The sequence below is a fragment of the Aethalodelphis obliquidens genome, unplaced genomic scaffold (genome assembly GCF_003676395.1).
Source record: "Aethalodelphis obliquidens isolate GAN/ISIS:26980383/991018 unplaced genomic scaffold, ASM367639v1 scaffold12, whole genome shotgun sequence".
Taxonomy (NCBI): Eukaryota; Metazoa; Chordata; class Mammalia; order Artiodactyla; family Delphinidae; genus Aethalodelphis; species Aethalodelphis obliquidens.
Window position 1 is genome coordinate 3,600,649 of NW_020837956.1, and position 21,618 is coordinate 3,622,266.

Sequence of the window (21,618 nt, forward strand, 5' to 3'; positions counted from 1 at the left end):
TAGTCGAGACCGCCTCTCTCAGCAGCTGCATGCTTATAGAAGCAGAAAACTTGCTGTTTAGCCTTTCTATCCTCAAGGGACACAGAGAGACAATGGTTACTATTTAAAAGACAGGTATTGGGGAAATTGACAATTCAGATGAATAAGAGAGCACTTTGGCGGTGAAAAGAATAAACACTGGGGCATTAGGAGGGCCATCAGGAGATGCCATCCCCAGAGGCTGAATAAACCCATCTGCCAGTGACATTATTCAAAACCGCAGTCCAAACTGCAGATGTTTGGCAAATAGACTCTCACATCATTAGATGAAAGAGATAGGTAGTGACAGGCAAAATTGGATGAAGGCTACCTTGTTCTGTATAGTGTATGCCTGAGGGTCATTTCTGAGTGTGTAGATTACCATTTGAGAGCAAATCACTCACCAGTAGCTGCCAGGAAAAGAATAAAGGAAAATAAAGGGATGCTGAGTGAAGGCCAGCTGCTGCCACATCAACGGCAGTGATGCCTAATGAGGCAAATGGCAGTCACATATGTAGCCATAGCCACAAAGAGTACGGTCTGCAACTAGGACAGAAGAGAGAAGGTCATAACACAGAATAAATTTGGTCTCATAGTGAACGTCCCCTAATTTAGACCTTTTTTCCCTTTACCTCTTCATCTCATAGCCACTACTGTCTCATTACAAATTAGGGTGTATTTTCGATGCATGGTACTTAACGGATACACAGGTAGTCTGAAAGGTATAAAAATATATTCCTTCCTTTTCCCCACCTAATATCTATAGATACTCAGCCCAAACAACCTTCTCACCAGCCTTCCATACCTCCAAGAACCCTAAATTATACTCGCTCTTTGGAATTAAAGACATTATGCCTCTAACAGCACTCTTAAAGAATAAATTTACCCTAGAACAGTGGCATTAATACTTTTTTAGGGCTACCTCAGCATAATGTGTCATGAGGAGCATCTCATCTAATGAAGACAACTGAGCAGGCCTAACGAAAAAATGGCCAGGCTCAGTAAGAGAAACTTCTGAGAGAGGCAAAGAGAAAACTACTGACACTGGAAAAAAGAGAACCTCTTGAGTTGACCAGAGCCCACTGTAGGTATTCAAGTCATTGCAACTATGCATTGTCCAGAAGAGTTGTTGTCAGCATGTACAATCTTTTTTTTTTTTTTGCGGTACGTGGGCCTCTCACTGTTGTGGTCTCTCCCGTTGCGGAGCACAGGCTCCAGATGCGCAGGCTCAGCGGCCATGGCTCACGGGCCCAGCCGCTCCGCGGCATGCGGGATCTTCCCGGACCGGGGCACGAACCCGTGTCCCCTGCATCGGCAGGCGGACTCTCTACCACTGAGCCACCAGGGAAGCCCAGCAGGTACAATCTTGTGTTGGAGCGGAGAGCAACTCTCCACAACAGTTTGGGCTATGACAGACCCTGACCCCATTTTTGTGCTTGTCAATTATCATGCAGAATTCACCCACTGAAAAATGAGATGAACTGTCCTTTATATTCCAAGAGTGACTTTTAACTGAAGAGTTCAAAGCACCAGCCAAATTTCTCACATCTTTCTCTAGAGAGCCAAAGCATATATGAAATTCTTTTTAACCTAGGATTTTTTTAATGACTGTGAACCATTCGAAAATAAGGTTTGTGAGATGCATCCTTGGAAATTGTTCATTGAAAAAGACAAGGTTCATAGAGACTTCCTGTGGAGGACGCAGCCATCACTGAAGCAGAACGTTGTGACTGACTGTATACTGCGGCCAAAGACGGGATAAACGCTGAGGGAAATAAAAGAAAAAGGAATCTATTTCTGCATCAAGGAGCGTGATATAGAGGAACGAGAAAGGAGACACACAAACTTTTGAGTTAGGCAGATCTACATTTGAATACTGCCTTTATTGCTTTCTGTGTGATCTTGGGCAAATATTTTAACCTCTCCGAGGCTTAGTGTCCTCATCTGTAAGAATAAGTATGATACATTATCTCTCAGGGTATTTGTAAAATTGCAGTTAGTACATGACAGCTGCCACATGATGCTTCCCTCCAAACTTTGATCTCTCACCTCAAACTGGGTAGACAAGGCTTCTAGAGGATGATACCAATTTGGTAGAGGCAGCTTCATATAATGGATAGAGGAAGGGGTCAGAGAACTTGGCTCCTAGACATGACTCTGCCACTACAAGAATAACAACTATTTCTATGGCAATTTTCAGCTTGTAAACGTTAACATATATTCCCAGTGGATGTTCTGAAGTCAGTAACAATATGTCACTGAACCTCAGCTGCATCATCTGAAAAAATGAATGGAGGTGGTCACCTATGGTCTGTAAGCATCCTTCCAACTCTCTGATATTTTGATTCTAATTTTCTCAATCTTATGACTAAGCTGCATAAAATAATTAATACTTAAAAATGGAGTACAATGAACACAGAAAGATTCTGGTGAACTTGGGAACCAAAAGTTTCACAGATCATTAAAACCTCGCATCACCTCCTGAAGCATGGTTAGGATGCAAACAGATGAGAGAAAGAAGAAAGGATGTCCCCAAGTGAGGGTGACAGCTGGAACCAAGGCAGGGAGTCAGAATTGAGGGAGATACACAAGGTAAAGAGAAGAATGACCTGAATGAAGCAAACAAGAGCGCTGAACTACAACGTGAAGAAAGGGCAGAAAGACCAAGGTCAGCATTTAGATACACTGCAAAGCCAAACAAAGATGAGATCAGCTCCAGCAGGGAACAGGAGCTATTGAAGTCCTTGTGTGATCTAGCCTCTCTCCTCACGGTTATCACCATAGTGAATGACCAGCATCTCTACATATGTTTCCAATCTTTCGTCTTCCCAAGTAGATTCCTCCAGGGCTCACACCACAACTTATGCTTACCTCATAGAAGGCAGAGAGTAAAGACCCAGCTGTATATGTGGACTGGCCAACTGCATGAACCAAATATAACGCTTATGATGCTGTGATCCACATGATTTGGCACCAGAATGGTATCATAGTCAAAAAATATGGTCCATGCAATCGAAATAATATGAACATAATTCAGCTCCAAACCTTATTTTTTCTCTAACACCCAACACCATGAAAAGGACTTTAATGAACAGCAGTGCTTGTTAAAGTCTCTTTCCTTCTTCAGTGTATGAATTTCACCTGCTCTTGGGTCTCTCCTCCAAACCACCTAAAGCCACCCCGCAAAACCTCCCTGTAATCTCCCTCTGGTCCTTCCCATCCCCACCCCCAACTCATTATCCCCTAAGTCCTAGGATGAATCCAGGGAGGAAGCAGAGAGATACTGAATAAACTCACTTAGGATTTTTGATAGCCAGCAGGAGGAGGGAGATTTTATAGCCGTTCTCATATTCATCATTTTCACACAAATTTCCAGCATCTCTGCGTTGAGCCAAATGGGATCAGGTATGTTCAATACTGTGTGTCTCATCTAGGCTATACTGGAGATGAGCTTCCAACAGCCTAATTCCATAGACTTAACGAGGGAGAAGAGACACATTTCCTGGGTTGGCTCTAGAGAGGCGAGCATACTTGCTGTGTCTAGGCTGGCCCTGAATTCAGAAAATGACTGAGTAGGATCTGAGTAGAAAGAAAGAAAAAAAAGGGCATTTGGTAGCCCAGACACCAATATAAACCACAGACTCCAAAGTTCCTCAGTGGAAACCATAGGTGACCCTTGAACAACATGGGTTTGAACTGTTCGGGTCCACTCTACATGGATCTATTTCAAAAACTATACAGTCGGCCCTCTGTATCCTCACATCCCACCGTTCCACATCCGCTGGCTCCCTATCAACAAATTCAACCAACCACAGATGGCACACCTAGTACACGATCTGCAGTTGGTTGAATCTGTGGATGAGGAACCCGCAGATAAGGAAAACCCACCGTGGAACTTGAACATCCACAAATTTTAGTACCCATGGTGGGTCCTGGAACCAATCCCTGGCAGGTACCAAGGGATGACTGTAATCTCCCCAGAACTCAGAAAGTTAACTTCCCCCAGTTGTTAGCTGCTACCCCTGAAATCCCTTTATCAAACACTACTCGCCTCTTCTGTTGCTGCTGAACGTGAGAGACAAGCCCCGGCTTTTCAAAAGTTTGATTTACACCATTTCACTTGTACGAAAGACCTCCATTAGTACCTGTTTTTGCTAAAATTCAAAGAGGATTTTCACTTTCATGAAAAGGCAAAAAGTGAAAATAAATAGCATTCACTATTTGTTTTGCTGAGAGCTGAACCAGGATAGAGGCATCGATCGGCACCCTGAGCGGCAAGAATACAGCACCGCTGAGCTCCTTTCCCGGGAACTAGACTCCACGTCAAGCCGCCACGGCTTTGAACTACGTCTTGTGAGCATCTGTGCTCTATCTCAATCTATTTTGTGCATCTGTTAGCAAGATGTGTCCTGAGGTAATCGTTTCTTTGCTTTATGCCATTTCAGTTTAGAAAGGTTGCATAGAACGTTCTACTTTCAGGTAGCAAGGGAAACCTGTAATGGTTATCCCTAGGAGCCAAGGAGCCCTGCCTCTGGTGTCTTCGGGCAGAATTCCTGCAACTCTTCAAATAGCCCCAGAGGAAACCAAGAGCAAAGATTTACTCTCCAGGGCATGCAAGCATATTCTTCCAATATCTCTTTCCCTTTTTCCCCACTTAGCTCACAAGTCCCTTCCAATTAATTGAGGGCAGCCTGAATCCAATTTACGTATTTCCACATTAACAAATCCTCATCTACTTTTTATGAGCTTGTGCCCACCTACGAACCTCTCCCAAAGAGTATGATGAAACATCTAATTCTTGGGAGCTGTGTTTCTGCAAGTCAGAAAGATGCCCTACATACTTTTTTAACTGATCAGTCTAAAAACAGCTTCAGCCAATTTAAACCACTTTTTATAAAATATCATTTGCATCAGGTTTGACAGCCCGCCGGCCACTTCTCCTCCCCATTATGATATGAAACAGCTGAGCTACCAACTCTGGGAAAAACTAACTTTCTGCTGGAAACTGCAAGTCGACAGTAATGATGGTCATAAGCCTGGAAGCCGGCCTTAGCCCACATTATGGGGCTCAGCCCTGGAAATTTAGGAAAAAATCAAATCAATCTGAAGAAGGGGAGGAAAGAACTAATTTTTCTGTGTTACATAAGTGGAGGAAGAGAGGCTGGCAGCTCTGCACTCGGCGTGGCCTCAGCTAACTGGCCCAGCACTCCTTAAGGCTCATTATGGGCTCTGTGGGGAACAGGGCTTCCTTCAGGAAACACGGGTGCTGGTGGAGGCCTAACAAATGGTCAGCCTGCGGGATGAACCCCCAGACCTAGGAAACAGTCATTAACTAGAAAACACAGTTTAAAAGTTCCCCAGAATTACACTTTGTTATACAGCAGAAACTAACACACCATTGTAAAGCAATTATACTCCAATAAAGATGTTAAAAAAAAGAACAAGTTCCCCGGAATTAAACACATTGCCAGCCTAGGTCTGCAGCGTTTTTTAGCTATGCTAGACTGCACGTCCCAACTCTGTACAATCTAGATAACTCCACCAAGGCAGGGGAAATGTGTTCTCTCTACCTCTCCCCAAATGGGTTTGGAAGATGCTTCTATTCAGAAGCTGGAACCCAAATGTAGGGGCAGAAATCCATAGTCCTCACTGTTCTGGGATTAAGGGTGGCGTATACCTGGGCATACATACCCCTGTCTAGTTGTAACAAGACCTGCCCCCGGTCAGTGGGCTGACTGATTCAGAGGAACAGAGACCTTGGTCAGGAGCAGTCCTAGATTTGTGAAAAAGGTTAAGGACTCGGAGAGCTGCTCGAAACACTCGTCTCTCACCTCAGGTTCTGCGCCTTGGCTGTTCTTGCTTTCCTGGGCGCTTTTTTTTTTTTTTTTTTTTTTGCGGTACGCAGGCCTCTCACTGCCGTGGTTTCTCCCGTTGCTGAGCACTGGCTCCGGACGCGCAGGCTCAGCGGCCATGGCTCACGGGCCCAGCCGCTCCGCGGCATGTGGGATCTTCCCGGACCAGGGCACGAACCCGTGTCCCCTGCATCGGCAGGCGGACTCTCAACCACTGCGCCACCAGGGAAGCCCTCCCTCTACTTTTGATAACCTTCATTTTGCTCTGACCTTGACCACACCCCTCACCCCTCACCAAACAGACAAGGATTCAGATTATTCTCCCACATCCTAAGCACTCCTTGGGGGTTTATCATCTCTTCTTGTTGCTGTCAGCACATTCCAACTCTGCCTCACTTCATGACCAACACAGAACACCATTCATTCATTCACACATTCAGTCATTCATTCAACAATGTCTATGGAGCACTTGCTATGTGCCATGCACTGTTCTAGGGCTTGGAATACAGCCCTGAACAAAACAAAACCTCTCCCTTCTTGAGGCTGGTGTTCTGATAAGCAGGAGTTAGACACTGGTTTTGGATCTTTTAAAAATGCCACTTAAACTATTTCCCTTCATCTCTCAGTTTAGCCAGCAGCCCCCGCTCCCACTCCACTATTTCTATTCCTCCATAGTAAAAAGAAAAGTCATATTTTATGTATGATACTTTACACTTTTCTAGGGATTTTCAAATATTTTGGCAGGAGTCCCTTAAACAACATCATGAGGTACAGCATTTTTTTTAACTCTTAATTTTGACATAATTATAGATTTTCAGAAAAGTCACAAAGATAGTTCAGAGAATTCATGCATCTCCTTCACCTCACTTCTCCCAATGTTAGCATCTTATATAACCAAGGTACATTTGTCAGAACTTTAAGGAACTCATTTTGGTGCAATATTCTTAACTAAACTACAAACTTAATTCAGATTTCACAAAAATTTCCACTAATATCTATTAATCCTTTTGCTGATTTCCTTTCCAAGACTCTTTAAACATTTCCGATCTGTGACAGTTTGGAGGTTTTTCTTTATTTTTTTTTATGATGGTGACACATTTGAGGACCACTGGCCAGGTGTTGGCAGAATATCCCTCAGGTTGTGTTTGTCCAGTGTTTTCTCATGATTAGGCTGCGGTTATGAGTTTTGGGGGGAAAATACCAAAGAAGCAATGTGCCCTTTCCATTGCATCGTATGAGGTACCCGATATCAACATAGTTGTTACTGGTGATGTTAACCTTGGTCATGCGGCTAAGGTGGGGTCTGCCAGGGCAAAGTGATATTTGTTCCTTTCAAAGTATGCTGTTAGAAGTGAATCTGAGTCCAGCCAACATTCAAGGACAGGGAAATTAGCCCCATTTCCTGTGAAGAGGAATATCAAATAATTTGTAGACATGTTAAAACCACCACAGTATTTGATAAATATTTTGGGGTGATACTTGGAGGCTGTTTCTCCTTAAAGTTTTATCCACCTTTTTTAGCATTTACTGGGGATTTCGCCTGCAGCAATTATCTAAAGGTGATTCTATTTTCCTGATTCCTTCCACATGTATTTTCTGAATTCCTCTGAATTGCTCCTTTCCCCTTATTTATTTATTTGACCATTAATTTATATCAGTATGGACTCATGGATATTTATTTCATTTATGCTCCTAGATCATCTTATAATTGTGAGGTACAGATTTTAATCCCCATTCCACAGATAAAGAATTTGAGATACAGAGCATTTTCATGACTCGCCAAGGATCACACAGTCACTCAGTTGCAAAGCAGGGTCTGTAATTCAAATTACCTCGCTCTCAGCTTGACGCTGCCTCTGGTTTCACCGGGTACACAACTTGCTACATAGCGTGAGTTTAAAATACTTGATGAACCAACAAATGAACACATGAATGAATAAAGGAAATAGTAAACTTACAAATCCATTTGATGATGACAGTTGATGGCCCATCATCTTATTCTCAGAGCACAGAGAAACAGGAAATGTGTAGCAGGGAGATATGAATACCAACCCCTCTGAAGGAACTTTATTCAACAGTAAAAAGTTCCATCTTCTTCACAAGGTGATTTTGTAGTGCCGGCATTTTGTCCACGTGTTCAGAGTATATCATAGTTTTTTTGGCCTGATGTGATTTTAGGAAAGAATGAGAATATAATCCCTGTAAAGGGAAACCCAGCAGCTGGTTTCTTGATAATCTAGAATGATCCCAACGTGTTGACTTAACACTGTTCCCAGGAATCTATGAACTCCCCAAAGGCAGAAGTCATGGAAAATGTGCAGATGAGCCCTCAATTAGTGTTGCTGAATATGCTCTTGCTTTTTGTGGTGCCTCCCTGGGGAAAACCACATGACTGGAACTCCCTTGTTGAACAGCCATAGATTTAGGGTTCTGAGTTATGGTGTTAAATGACAACTTTAAATCAATAAATAAACTGCACTGTTAACAAATCATGTCCTGGAAACAGTAGGATCAGTAGAAATGTCTGGCACCTTGCCCAACTTCTGGCACTCAGAAGGCACTAAATAAATATTCACACAATAAATGCATGAGAAGCTGAAAATGAGTGCGCTGGAGTAGTTGGAGAAGACCTGCGCAGGAGGTGGAACTTGAACAGGACCAAGAAGGATGCTGTTGGCAGATGGAAAGGACTTATTGTACCAATACTGAATTCTGTTTCTTTTGTAGTTTCAGTCATGTCAGCTGGTAATAAGACTTTTCCCTTATCAGAACCCCTTGATGACTATAAGAGGAAGCCAATACCTTCTACCATCCGTACCTCAGTTCCAAGTTCGTAAAAGCTCTCTCGGTATGCACAATTGATCTATGACTCAAGAGGTGACAAGAAAGCATTACATAACAATAATTACATCGTCCATGAGATTACATAACAATAATTCCATTTCCCCAGCCCAGTTGAAAGCAATCTTTCTAACCACACTCTACCTGAAATCAGCCAGTTCTGAATCCTGGTTCCTGGTAATGGTAATGCTGCAGTTCCAGTGACTAATGTCTGTTTTCTCAGAAATCTCTACATACGTAAAAGAAACTGAACACAAACTAGCTTACACCAAAAGGGGCTTATTGTCCCCTTTAACTGAATGGGCTCATAGAAACGAGTACAGCTAAGAAGACAAGCGCAGCTCTGGTACCACTGAGAACCAAAACAAGGAGTTGACACTGATATGATCTTCTCTCAGTTCTAATTGTCTCAGATTTTATTCTCTCCTGCTACAGAAAATGATTCCCCCTAAGGCAGGAGCATCAAATCTCAGCTCATACTTTTCCTAGTTCATGAACTCAGAGGCAGGGCTCCCTTCTCTCTCCAGTTCAACCAGGCGCTATGAATACTACAAGAAAAGAGAGGGAAATTGCTGGTCTTGATCACATGTCCATCCCAATGGCTGGTGAGGCTAGGTGCTCTGACAGGAAGCCCCACCAGGATCACAGAATATAGTGGGAGCACTTTCCCCAGAAAAGAGAGCATGAGTGCAGCCCGACCCCTCACCAAAGGCCCACAATTCTTTGCTGAGCTGGACAGAGCAGGCATGAACAGACATGTATACCCAACGTCCACAACCTTAACATCTGACATGTTCAGCTTTATGGAACTCCCAGTTTCCGATTTATCTGACCTTAAAGACTCATATCCCAAATTCCTTACTGCTGAGACAGAGAAGGAAGAGCAATGACAGTGCATTTTAAACTAACCATCTGGGAGCTAGCAAATGAAGAAGGGAAGTAGTGACCTTTGCTTACTAAGAGCGACTTCCTGCCAGTATTCTATTTGGAAGACTGAAATATGAGCAAACAAAGGCAAGTATACAATCTGTCTTTTGCATCGGAAGATAAGAACCATAGACTGGCACATCTGGGTAATCTTCCTGGCTCAGAGGGCCCCCACGGTATATGAGTAAGGCAGGCAAGAGAGTTAACCCTAGTTAAAAAGCTCCCATCACCCATTTCTCTAAGCTCTGAGGCCACATGTCAGAAGGCCATTTGGAGGCTGTACTGGGTCATAAGGTGTGCTGGATGCATTTGGCTGGCTCTACAGTGGAACCAGAGAAATGAGACCCCACAGCGTTAGAAAGCTCCAAACACACGTGCTGTACCCCAGCATGGGGGGATGAGGAAGTAGGGGCAAAGGAGGCACAAACAGTGAGTAGACCACCCTGGTGAATGTGAGGAAGCTTATCTTCAGGAAAAATAGGAGAGGAACCTATACAGGAACTAAGTCCTCTGTAAGCACAATAAGATACCTTAGAGTAGCTTTTGAAGGTGAGTGTCAAAACTTGTGTAGCAGATAGGGACCAACCTCACATTGCAGGAGTTCATCTGGTACAAATGTTCCATTCATTCTAGCTAGTTCTACTGTGCCTCACAGGTTACTAACTTCCTCTTCATGAGTTTTCACTGGGACTCACAAGCCACTTGCTTACCTACTGTCTATAATTAGTCTTATCTCTACCTTGTATATTTGTTTCTTTTATTTTCTGTGTAGCAGAATTTTCTTAAATAAAAGGGAAACATGAAACTCATGATGGCTTCTGGGATCTCTTCCCACTGGAACATTCTGGAACCAGATGACTGGGGCAGAAGATGCACAAGTACACATGAAAGCAAGGCAAGGAAGCCAGGATAGGAGAATACTCTCTCTTCTGTTCTTCTGTCCCCAGGAGCCAGGAGCTCCACTGCCAAAATATCCATCTCAAAGCTGAGACGCTCTGTGACTCAGTGAACCACTGAGTGGCCTCTCTGGCCACTTTTTCTGATATATTGGCTACTTTTGTGCCTGTGATAAATGGCCACATCAACCACGACGGCCCTCTGGTGAGTATTAACCTCATTCTAATCACTTCAACAAGCTGGACCCTAGACAGAAAGGGTATGATGACCAGAGTTCCCAGTGGAAGTGCTTAGCCAAAACTCTGCTAAAACTCTACAACTTCACAGAATCTTCTTCTCATGGTAAGACAGAGGAAGAGGATAAAAAGCATAAACTTCAGAATAGCCATTATGGAGCAATAAATTGTGGATTTTGCAACAACCTTTACAGGCTTGTGGTACACTCCCAGCCAGGCTATAGTTGCATGAATAAAGCAAGAACTCAGCCACACACAGGTGAGTTGCCACAAAATAAATACTACAGCTCCTGAACTGGGGAGAGAAAACCACCATCTCTGTTAGTCTCCCATAGTATTGGCTGCTGTAACATTATAATACAGTAAGCTTTTAAATCAACAAGAACTGTAAGGGTCATTGTTTGACTCCAGATGCTACATCATACCCCATGCTGAGCCACAGAGGGGTGCGTTGTACAGGAGCTGAGATCTGTCAGGATCTGTAGAAGAGAACAGAGAAGTGATTCAAGGTACAGCAGAGACAGAGTCACAGAACTGAGGGAAGATGCCAACAATCTAGTCTGGTGTCCCTGACCTCATGATCACAGAGCACACGGACAAGGCTATTTATCTTGCTCTTCCCCTGCCTCGGTGGATGGTAATTCGTTTTTGGGAAATACTACCAAGAAAGATTGTTCCACCGTTTTGTCTCCAACAATGTAACAGAAATCCTACAACACATTGTTACGGAAAATCTAAAAATGTTAGCCAAAATATTTTTAAAGCACCTTTATAAATTAACAAATAAAACTAGAATAAAGTAAATGAATTCCTCTAACTTCAGAAAAAAATGAGAATGTGAGTCTGGGGAGATAAACCAGCACTATAGCTGTTACATACCCAAGACACATCCAGGAATCCATCTGGGCCAAAGCGTCAGCCGATGAGGGGGAAGGTTAACTAAGCCTATACATGTGCATCACGGAGCACTGGATCATTGATCATCCCACACCAAGTAAGGGCTCAGGAAGGGGTATATGTGGTGAATCAGAAGAAAAGCTACCCAGTAGAGTCAAAAAACAAGGATGCCCTTTGCTCTTGACCCCCTGAGATTCACATGACTTTGGGTCTGAATTGACACTTTGTTTTGCAATTGAAAAAAAACACAAGCTTACCATTTTAATTTAAATTAGACCTGGTTCTGTAGTAATGCCCTTAGATGCCTGAAGAATCAAAAGTACACCCCTTAGGAGGAACACACCTCAGCACAGGCCTCTTACGTTCTAACAGACAGTGAAAGTGAGTGGAAATACAAATAAAAGAAATCAGACATACAAAATAAAAATACGAATAAATAGCAGGAGACTATCAAAAATGAACAAACTAGTTTGATAAAGGTTCAGATAGAACTTTTAGAATTGAAGAATATGATCACAGAAATAAAAAATGTAACTGAACGGTTAAACATTGAAAGAGACATGTTTAAAGAGAGGCTAAGTAACTGGAAGGTAGATATGATGAAACTGAACAGGATGAAGTACAGAGAGACAAAAAGACTGAAAATAGGAAAGAGAGATTAAGAACATGGGGAAAGGAGCAACACATATCTAAGTACAGTGGTGGAAGGAAATAAAAGAGAAAATGGGGAATGGATAATATTTGAAGAGATAGTGTCCAGGGACTTCCCTGGTGGTCCAGTGGTAAAGAATCTGCCTTGCAATGCAGAGGATGTGGGTTCAATCCCTGGTCAGGGAACTAAGATCCCACTTGCTGCGGAGCAACTAAGCCTGTGCGCCACAACTACTGAGCTCACGCGCCTCAACTATAGAGCCTGCGTGCCACAAACTACAGAGCCCACCCCCCCCCCAGTCTGCAAGCTACAACTAAAGAAGAGAAAACCCCCACGCCACAACTAGAGAGAAGCCCATGCGCCACAACAGAAGATCCTGCATGCCTCAACGAAGATCCCACGTGCCCCAACTAAGACCTGACACAGCCAAAAATAAATAAAATAAATTAATCAATAATAAATAAATCGAGCTGATCTCCCTGTGCTATGTGGCTGCTTCCCACTAGCTATCTATTTTACATTTGGTAGTGTACATATGTCCATGCCACTCTCTCACTTCATCCCAGTTTACCCTTCCCACTCCCCGTGTCTTCAAGTCCATTCTCTACGTCTGCATCTTTATTCCTGTCTTGTGATCACCTAGAGGGGTGGGACAGGGAGAGTGGGACAGAGACGCAAGAGGGAGGAGATATGGGGATACATGTATATGTATAGCTGATTCACTTTGTTATACAGCAGAAACTAACACACCATTGTAAAGCAATTATACTCCAATAAAGATGTTAAAAAAAAAAAGAGTTAATGTGTTCAAAATGCTATGAACCATACCTAGCACATAATAAATGTTCAAAAAATTTTAAAAATTAATAATAATAAATAAATCTTTAAAGAAAAAAGAAAAAGAGAGATAGTGTCCAGAATTTCCCAAACCCTGGGAAAGACATGAACACTCAAATCCAGGAAGTCATTCAACCCCAAGAAGAATAATACTAAAAAATCCATTTTTAGGTAGAGTGCAATCAAATTACACTAAAGGTAACGAAAAGTTCTTAAGCGTAACTACAGAGAACAGATAGACTACATACCAAGAGCAGTATTTAGATTGACACCTCACTTTTTTTTTTTTTTTTTGCGGTACGCGGGCCTCTCACTGTTGTGGCCTCTCCCGTTACGGAGCACAGGCTCCGGACGCGCAGGCTCAGCGGTCATGGCTCACGGGCCCAGCCGCCCCGCAGCACGTGGGATCTACCCGGACCGGGGCACGAACCCATGTCCCCTGCATCGGCAGGCAGACTCTCAACCACTGCGCCACCAGGGAAGCCCACACCTAACTTTTTGATGGGGAAAATAAAAGCCAGAAAGTTGAAGAAGAGTATCTTCCAATATTTTCATATTGTGACAGAACTGTCATTTGTGTCCCATCTCAAACCTACATTTGTATCCCATTAAAAATTATCTTTTAATAACAAGAATGAAATAAAACTACTCCTATAAATAGTAAATGAAAGAGTTTGCAACCTACAGACCTACACTAAAGCTTATAAAGGATGCTACTGAAGACAAAAGAAAGGTGACCCTAAGGACAAACAGTGGGTAAATAAAATGCTAGGCATGTAGATTACACTATAAACAAATAATTCTTCTACAAAATAAGAAAATAATTTAAAATACTGAAATAAATATTATTTTTAAAATAATAAAAATAGTTAGTGAGGTTAAAAACGAATAAGAACATTAAAAAGCTAAGCAAGCATATCATGTAAGTTTGGAGTGTGTGTTTGCAATTGTAGCATTTGTTCATTCAACAATACTTGGTGAGCACTTACTATAAGCAGGAACTATCTGACCCACTAGGTAGGTAAGAGTGAATAAAACAGTGAAAAATTCTTGTCTCCATGAAATTTGCATGTTAGTATAGAAAAGCAGGCAATAAACAAACTGATAAAGTCAGAGGATAATAAATTCTCTACGGAAAAATATAGGAGAGCAAGTAAGCGAGCCAGAGAGCTGAGGGGGACTTCTCATCCCTTTGTATCTATCACACAGTCCATGGATCCTTCCTATTCATACATCTTATGATGAATAGAAAATTTTTCTAGGGCTTTATAGTTTTGAAAGAGAGTAAAACTCCATTCAATTTTGACTTAAGTATGAGAAGTGTGGATGTTAAATTTTTTAAAATGAGAAACAGAATATATATGTCTTCCAAATAGTTTTAAAGAGGGTAGATAATGGAATTGGGGCAGTGGAGCTCAATTAATTCAGAAGAAACCAAGAGAGGAGGAAAATCCGAGACAGGAAGAGTGGGACAGATGGAACGCTTAAAAATAAGCTGATAAAAATAAATCAAAATATTTCAGAAATTACAGTAAATGAGGATGGACTGAGCTCTCTGGGGAAATGGCATGAGCTGTCAGAGTTGATTGCAAAGAAATCAAGCAAGCCTCACACAAAGACAGAGAAATGTCGAGGATAAAGAGTTGAAATAAACATACTCAGCAAACATTAACCAAAGATATCTGGTATTTAGTGCATCTGTATAATTCCAGTCAAAATAGGCCTTATCCATATATAAGACCCGAGTTAAAGAAGCTCCTACCACAGTGAGAAAAGGTTTGGTTTTCCTGGGTGATGTAATAATTCTAAATCTGTATTGCCCCAAGACATCTTGAAATATGTAGAACAAAACTGAAACAACTATGAGGGAAAATGGCAAACCTACTGCTCTGTGGGAGGTATTAAATCCTTTCTTAGTGATTCACAGATCAAGCAGAACAAAAATCAGCAAGCATAAAGATTTGCATATTACTATCCCCAAGCTTCAATAATGAATATGTGAAGAACGCTGTGCCTAACACTTGATTTTCAGACACACATGGAATATTCACAAACGTTAACAGAGACCACCACGTCATGGAGCTTATATTCTCCTGAAAGAAGACAGATGTTAAATAAGTAAATAAAGTATATTAGAGAATGATACATAATAAGGAGAAAAAAATAAAACTGCAAATGAGGCAAGAGAGTAGAGGGGGATTAGAGTATCAATCTTAGGGAGGTGGGCCATGGCAAACCTCACTGAGAAAGAAACATTTGAGTAAAGACCAGGAGGTGATGGAGGGAACAACGTGGTCTCTGAAGGGAAAACATTCCAGGCAGATGGGACAGGAAGTGAAAAAGGCCTGAAGCTACTGTCTACCTGTATTGTTCCAATAAGATGGACCAGTGTGGCTGGAGCCTAGAGCAGAATAAACCTGAGGGAGAGTAGTAGGAGATCAGGCCAGAGAGATAAGGGATGCCAGGCAGGGTAGGGCTTCATAGCTATTGTAAGAAATGTTCGATTTTACTATGAGTGAGAAAGGGCAATATTGGAAGAGGATTTGATCTGATCTGTATTTTAATAATAACACTCTATTATGTTGTGAATAGGCTGAAGGGACAAAACAACTTAGGAGGTTACTATAATAACTAAGTGAGAAATCACAGCGGCTTCGATCTTGGTGGTAGTTATAAAAATGGTGAGAAATGGCTAGTTTCTGGATTCATTTTGAGGGAAAGCCTAGGAGATGTGCTGACAGATTGGATGCAGAGTATTAGAGTCAAGCAAGATGCCAAGGTGTTTGGTCTGAACACCTGGAAGGATGGACTTGCCACTTCCTAAAGGGGAGAGCAGTGGGAGGGATAGAAGCTCAGATTAAGACACATCAACCTTTAGACGTCAAGTAGACATCCAGGAGAGATATCGTATAGGCAGTTAGACACGAGTCTGGAGTTCAGAGGAGTGGTACAGGCTAGAGCTAAACACTTGACAGTCATCAGTATATGGATGGTTTTTAAAGCCATGAGACTAGATGAGATCACGAAAAGGGTGAGTGTAGACAGAAAAGGGAAGAGGTCCAAGGATTGAGTTTGGGGGTCAACACATGCTGTGAGTTAGGAAACTAAGGAGGAGCTAACAATGCTGACTGAGGAGTGATCAGACATAAAGGAAGAAACCCAGAGTGACCAAGGGCATCAAATGCAGTTGATAGGTTAAGTAGGATAAGGACTGGATATAGGTACCAAAGTCTTAAACAGTAACAGCAAATTACATTCAGCAGTGTTTTAAAAATGAAACCATATAATGATCAAGTTGGATATATCACAGGGATGCAAGACTAATATTGCATTAAAAAATTTATTAGGGTATTTACCATATTAGCATTAAAAGAGGAAAATCAAGTGATCACATTAAGGGTGCAGACAAGTACTTAATAAAATTCAATTTATAATAAGTGTTTCCAACAAACTCGTAGAAGACTGAATATCTCTTAACTTGATTAAAGGTGACCACTAAAAAATCTACAGCCATGAGCCACTGGATATTCAAATACTAGAACAGTCTTTTAAAAATAAAAAGGAAGGGGCTTCCCTGGTGGCGCATTGGTTGAGAGTCCGCCTGCCGATGCAGGGGGCACGGGTTCGTGCCCCGGTCCGGGAAGATCCCACATGCCGCGGGGCGGCTGGGCCCGTGAGCCATGACCGCTGAGCCTGCACGTCCGGAGCACAGGGCTCCGCAACGGGAGAGGCCACAACAGTGAGAGGCCCGCGTACCGCCAAAAAATAAATAAATAAATAAATAAATAAATAAATATAAAGTAAGGTAAGGGTGCTCACTAGTCAATATATTCTATTAAGCATTATATTGAATGTCTTAATGATCTTAGCAAGTAAGAATAAAATGTCCAATGTATAAGGATTGGCATAGAAGACACAAAATCTTATTATTCAAGAATTATTATATAATTGTCTACAGTGAAAACCAAAAGCAGTCTACAGACAAAATGTTAGTACTTATGAGTTTTGAAATATAATTAGATAAAAGATTGATATATAATTAATTGTATTTCTATACAATAGAAACAATGAGAAAATGCTCTGTATATTAACAACAGTAATATAAAATATGCATTTTACCTAAAAATACAATTAACAAATGATGTGAAAATCATTTGTAGAAGGAAATTATAGAACTTGATTTAAAGTCATAAAAGAACTAGATAAATAATCTTTGATTATCTTTGATAATCTTCTAATCTCAGATTAGAAGACTAAATATCATGAACACATATAAAGTATCCCTAAGTTGACCTATAGTTTGAACGCAATTTTTTTTTTTTTTTTTTTGCGTTATGCGGGCCTCTCACTGTTGTGGCCTCTCCGGTTGCGGAGCACAGGCTCCGGAAGCGCAGGCTCAGCGGCCATGGCTCACGGGCCCAGCCGCTCCGCGGCATGTGGGATCTTCCCGGACCAGGGTATGAACCCGTGTCCCCTGCATCGGCAGGCAGACTCTCAACCACTGCGCCACCAGGGAAGCCCTTGAACGCAATTTCATCAAAAGCCCAAGAAGTTTTTAAAAGAAATTCAACAATTTCTTATTGTTGAATCTGCTGATTCTAAAATCTATATAATAGACCAAAAGCCAAGAGGAGCCAACACTCGTAAGAAAGGGAGGTCTTACTCAACCAGAGAAAAAGATTCATCATAAAGCTGCAATAAAATAGTGAGAATCAGCTCAATGACAGACAAATACAATAGAACAGAAAAGAGAATCCAGAGATAGTGTTACATGTATGTTAATTTGCTTATATTGGTGGATGTGGGGAAATGAGAAACTGTTTAATAAATGATGCTAGGAAAATTGGTTATCCATAAGGAAAAATTAAAATTCTATCTCCAAGGTCACATTACATACACAAATCAATGCCTACTGGATTGAAGACTTAGATGTAACAGACACCATTTTGAAATACAATTCTATGATTTCTGGGTAGAGAAAAAAGAACTGACCATAAAATGAAACTATTTTAATAGGTTTAAAAAATTTTAATGACTGTATTAAGAACTTTTATTTATCCAAAGATTCCAGGAAGAAACTAAATATACAAGCCATAGTCTGTGAGAAAGAATAGAACAAAGATTATATTTTTAAATGCCTTCAAAAAATCAGCAAGAAAAAGGCAAACAACCCCACATAAGAATCTTCAAAAGATATGGACGGGCATTTCCCAGAAGAAGAAAAACGAATGACTAACAAATAGGTGGGGGAAATAGTCACCCAAAATAGTAATCAGAGTAATCAAAATAAGACAAGGAAATGTGATTTACAATCACCAATCTGACAAACATTTTAAAATCTGACAATACCAGTTACGACAAAAACGTGGAGCAATGAAGGATCGTACACATAGGATGGAAATTCAAATTAGCGTAACCACTTGGAAGTACAATCGACATCCTCTTGTAAAGCTGATGAGCAGAACCCTCTGACCTAGAAGTTCCACTCCTAAGAATACCCTAATTATACCCTACAGCAGCACTGGCCAACAGAAATTTAATGCAAGCCACATATATAATTTTTTCCAATAGCCACGTTAAAAATAGTTTTCAAAAAAGGTAAACTTACTCTTAACAATAGATTTAATATATTTTATTTAACACAATATATCAGTTCAACATGAAACTAATATAAAAGATGTTAACTAGATATTTTACATTTTTCTACTAAATCTTAGGGCACGTATCAACTCAGACTAGCCACATTTCATGTGTTCAATAGCCAAGTGGGTAGCGCCCACCATATTGGACAGCATAACTCAGGGAGTCACGGCAAACATGTACGGCAATGTTTGTGTCCATGGCAGCCTTGCTCTCAACAGCAAAAACATGGAAACAGTCCAAATACTCATTGACAAGAGAATGGCTCATTTAGTTAGACTGCTCAGATAATGGAATACTATGCAGCAATAAAAATGAACGAACAGCAGCCACACAAGATGAACGAATCTTAGAAACAAATGCTGAATGAGAAAAGCAAGTTTCATGGGAATGTATACAGTATAATATCATTTTCATAAAGTCCCAAAGAAAGCAAAACTAGACAATATGTTGTTTCGAGATACATACATATGTGGTAACATTATAAAGGAAAATAAGGGAATAAAAACAAACAAACAGTCAAAGACAGTAGTTACCTCTGAGGGAAGGCAGGGAAATGGAATTAGGAGAATTCACAGTAGTTTCAAAGGTTTAGGTAAACTTTCATTCCTCATGGTGTCTTCATAAGTGGCCCTATTAGTATTCTGATTCACGTCTCACATATGATATATTTATTATTTTGTACGTATTAAATTCTTCATAATAAAATGGGAAAAAAATAAAGAGATTGGTCTGGAAAACACCAGATCACTTTGCCTATGGCCATTTCCCTCTTCCCCTTCACACATTTTTCAACATTTCTCTATAGCTGTGGAGAAAGGACAGAATGGCCGGAGTTAATGCATTTAAGTTGCAGCTTAAAAACAAATATTTGTCAAGTGTCAAGCACTGGACTAAAAACTTTATATCCAATATCTTATTTGATTAGCACAAAAACAGCTGGGTGGGCACTTTTATGGTCTCCATTTCACACATGAGGAAATAAAGCTTAAAGAGATGAAACGACTCACAGATGAAATAAATTGCCCAAAGTCACATGGTCAAGTAGCCAAGACAGGACCTGAACTCAAATCTGATAAATATCAGAGCCTGAGCTCCTAACGTGTGATGTCTGGACCGGCTATAACTGCTGGAGCCAGGGGCTAAGATGTCATGAACCTAGATTATGCATAACAGCTCACCACTGATTAAATAAATGACTGACACCACTATTTAAGAATTTTCTTTATGCTAGATGCTGGGTAAACATGCAGTCATTAACTTCCACCTTGCTGCTAGATCCTCTTTTGCAGATGAAGAAACTGGGACTCAGAAAGTTACATGATTGACCAAAATACCTTTAATTAATGGCAGTGCCAGAAAGCAAACCTAAGCTGTAGGTGCTTCCTAAATCTTAATAAATGCTAAAGACATGCAGGTAGGTGGTCATTACCTCAGTGAGTACAATTTGCAGCTGGGCTGACACTGCGTGAGAGAGATATTATATACTTCCACTTGTGATCGTGAAGCCCTTTAAAATGAAAATGATGACGTTTACATGGATCATGGCTATAGGTGTAAACCACACCCTTGAGCAGGACATGCCTGAGGCAAGATAGGATGAGCACCTGTGTTACTTATAAAGGTGGAGGGAGGGAGGAAGGGGAACCAAGCCAACAACAAGATGGCAGGAAGGAAGATGGGTAGTGATTCTAAAGATGACCCTCCAGTTGATGACAGTGAAGGCCGAGGCAAAGCCTTGGATGGTTTAGGCAGATTTACTTTTTAAAAAGTATGCTTTGAAGCCTGATGCTACATGGAGTGAATAATTCATGCTCTCTGGGATCACAGAAGGCTTTGAGATGCTCTAGGAAAAAGGAGGAGGAGGAAAAAAAGCTGTCCGGAGGGGTTTGTGGGTTTGGGAAGAGAGGGGTATGTGTGCTACATGCTAATGCAACTCTAGCCAGGTGTCCGGATCAGCAAATCTTGCTGTAGATCATGTGATAAGGAATCAGGCTGACTTTCTGTGGGAGTTGAACCAGCTCTGCAAATGATTTTTAAAAAATCATCATACAGTGAACATTCTGCGTGCTCTGCAAGCCTGAAACAGCCCACCTTTTTTCTTCTCCTCCATAATCCTTACAGGTTTCTGCCTCCTTTCTCTCCAGGTCGGCTTAAGCCACTGGTATCTACCCAGCCTTCCTGCTTTGCAGGACAGTAGCTCTGAGGTATCTGGACCAAATCTGAAAAACTTGTGCTCCAAAAACTGCAGGGGGAGTTAGAGTTGGAGGACCCCACTGGATGATCTAATCAGGATTGCTGTTAGGTCTTGGACTCATAAGTATATTTCAACAAACCTCCAGGCATGAAAAGAGAACAATGGTAGAAGATAACTGACACTATGAAATGCTCCCACCAGCCATCTCACGCCCACAGAAAGTCTCCAGTTTCCCTGGTTAGGAGTTGACGGAACCCACAGAGGATGACAGCCACAGAGGTCCCAGACAACACAGTAGGTGAGGCTGGATGTCCCGTGAATGGCCACAACAGACATAATCTGAACAAACTCAAGAACCAAGACCAGAAAATCTATATAATGGGTCACGTGCTAGGGGTGACTGTGAGAGCACAGGGCAGGCAGCCACGCTGAGCACATCAAGAAAGTTCTGGAAGCAACAGTCAAAGCAACAACAGGTACTGAACCATGGTTTCCTTCCTCGGAGGTGACCCACACTTCAGGGCTGTTAGAGAGGGTGGGACCTCCAGGTAATAAGGTCTCACCAGACTGACAGCTTCGGCTGCTCGCAAAGATAGTGGTTGTACCAGACTGCTACTTGGGTGA